Genomic DNA, 3,163 nt, shown 5'->3' on the forward strand with positions numbered 1-3,163 from the left:
TATGGCCCGTACCAGGTCTGACCGAGCAATTTTTGTTCCGCGCACTTTGTGCACCGTACACTTTGATGTTTGTATGAAAAAGTACCCTACCTAGGGACGCGTAGAGCAAATTTGTACCCCCGGGCATGTTGTCGATTGACATTCTGGTTGCACTTTTCATCATCTAGGGTGCGTTCCTGACACGTTTTGAGGGGTTTTAGCAAAAAAAAAATTTTCGACTACTCGAGCTCTCTGGCCCGTTCGGTGCACATTTTTGAAAAAAGCTAGGGAGCTGCCCCTAGGTTCGGGGTGTCACAAAATGTTGAAAAGTGGTCGAAAAACCACTATCCAGAATCGGATGTAGAATCATTAGACGAACTTAAAATTGTTCTACGACACCCATCTGCGACGTTTAGTATTCGAGTTATGGCCCGTCCTAGGTCTGACCGAGCAATTTTTGTTCCGCGCACTTTGTGCACCGTACACTTTGATGTTTGTATGAAAAAGTACCCTACCTAGGGACGCGTAGAGCAAATTTGTACCCCCGGGCATGTTGTCGATTGACATTCTGGTTGCACTTTTCATCATCTAGGGTGCGTTCCTGACACGTTTTGAGGGGTTTTAGCAAAAAAAAAATTTTCGACTACTCGAGCTCTCTGGCCCGTTCGGTGCACATTTTTGAAAAAAGCTAGGGAGCTGCCCCTAGGTTCGGGGTGTCACAAAATGTTGAAAAGTGGTCGAAAAACCACTATCCAGAATCGGATGTAGAATCGTTAGACGAACTTAAAATTGTTCTACGACACCCATCTGCGACGTTTAGTATTCGAGATATAGCACTTTGTAGGTCTGACCGAGCAATTTTGTACTAAAATGTATGGTGAACATGTAATTCATTAAATAACATTGACTTGCATCGTGCCCTACTTCATCGGCACAGCTGTTATTGACTATCTTTAGTGGAAATGGATTGAGTTTGACCATTTTAAGCCCATTTCCTATGCCGTGCACCAACATTGTGTACCGATCAGGGAAAGTACGCTACGTACGCGTTCATGGATGTCGATGTTGGTACAAGTTGCCGGTCGGGATAGCCGTGCACCAAAACTGTGTACCGATCAGGGAAAGTACAAGACGGAGGGTGCAGCTCGAGCGTACGCGTTCATAGATGTCCATGTTGGTACACTTGCACCAAAATTGTGTACCAATCAGGGAAAGTACAACACGGAGGGCGCAGCCCGGGCGTACGCGATCATGGATGTCCATGTTGATACAATCTACGTGTACGTTCTTAGTTTTTGTATCAAAAGTTGCAATTAAGTGCTTGTATGCTTAAAATGCTTATCTCAACCGGTCACCTTTTGGCCTGTCCTTTTATAACAGAAACCTAGAAAGATACTCGATATTTTTGTGTTGTTCCATTAGCCCGGGACGACGAAATGAGCTATGTGCACATCGTGCAGAAAACTGTCTTCGCCACGCATGTTTTTGTCTATCCACTCATATAATCACCCACATTTGTGTTCAACACGGACGGCGCAGCCCGAGCGAACGCGTTAATGTTTATGTTTGTACACACTGCTTGTACGATTCTAGGATTTGGTAATTGCGTCACAGTGCCCGACCGTCGCGGACACCATTCTTGGACAGAAGTCCTAGTACGTAGAGTACTTTCCCTAGGTATGTGCTCGTTCGTGACTATCGTTGCGTGCTTACGGACACGCTTGGGTATGTTTACCATACAAGGTTTACTAGGGAAACCTGGGAAGGACGCTTGCCCTCCCGTCGCGGACACCATTCTTGGAAAGAAGTCCTAGTACGTAGCGTTCCTTATTTTACTTGATCAGTTTGTAATGCATTCGCTTTGTTCCATCGACTTCTGCTACTGCTCACTAAGGGGTGTTCGTTTGCGATGTGTACGATAAGCAACTGTCTATCCTAACCAGCAGTTAATCAACACTTTTCACCCAAGTCATAGGAACATAGAGTACTTTTCCTAATCGGTACACAATTTTGGTGCACCTCTAACCTGGCCGGCACTTTATCGTTACGTTTTGTGCATAACCTAGGGACGTGGTGTAAGTTTCATGATTTTTATGTTTGATTCGGTTTATTATGATTGAAAACTACGCTACGTCCCAGAAATTTGAACTCGACTACTTCCTCCATGTGGCGCCAAAAGCTACTGGGCAACGCCTAGCTAATGCCCCATTTGTACTTCAATTTGCATAATCAATTTTGAAAAATACGCTAAGTCCCAGAAATCTGAACTCGAATACTTTTGCCACGTGGCGCAAAAAAGCTACTGAGAAACGCCTAGCCTTTTACCCATTTATAATTTAGTTTTCGTTATTAGTTTTGAACAATACGCAAAGTTCCAAGAATCTGAACTCGAATACTTTTTACATGTGCCGCCAAAAGCTACTGAGCAACGCCTAGGTTGATACATTTTTGGTACATGGAGTGTATGCATGCAGGATTACTGCCGTGCTGGACCGAAAAATCGAACTTGCTACTAGAACGTAAAGTAATTCCCCTAGATAGGTGCTTTTGCATACCTCTGATCGACCACCATGCAACACGCGTAGCGACACGCGTAGCTAGGCTTGCCCAACCAAATTTCCTACTATAGCACCAAATTGCACACTTTCAGGGGTATAATTTGGTACCGTGTACCGTGCATGGTACAAGTATCAGCAGCTCGTGCAATTTATTTTGCATCGTGTTGCGGTTGCTGGTGCGTCGGGATAGGAGTATTTCGAGACTTTCGCCAAGCGTTGGTGCCATTTGGGGGATAATTAATGTTCTAGCCACAATAAACGTGCCACATAATGCCAATAAGGAAAAAGCCGTTTTCTAGGGACTTCCAGTCAAAATGTTTGCCATCAGCGCTTTCCTGTCGAGTTCAGGATCTGGGACTTAGCGTTTTTTTTTCACGATCCAATCCAACGACCAGATCGTGAATAAACAATTCATACAACAGTGCATCCCTTTAGAGAAGGAAAAAGCCGAATTCTAGGGAGCTCCAGTCCAAAAGGTTGTCATCAGCGCTCTCCTCTCGAGTTCAAGATTTGGGACTTAGCGTTTTTTTCGCGATCCAGCCAAAAGACCAGATCGTGAAATAAACAATTAATATAACTGTACTAGTACATCCCTTCAACTGAAGCAAGTGCACCATACATGACCC

Source organism: Anopheles gambiae, assembly GCF_943734735.2.
Source record: "Anopheles gambiae chromosome X unlocalized genomic scaffold, idAnoGambNW_F1_1 X_unloc_2, whole genome shotgun sequence".
NCBI lineage: Eukaryota > Metazoa > Arthropoda > Insecta > Diptera > Culicidae > Anopheles > Anopheles gambiae.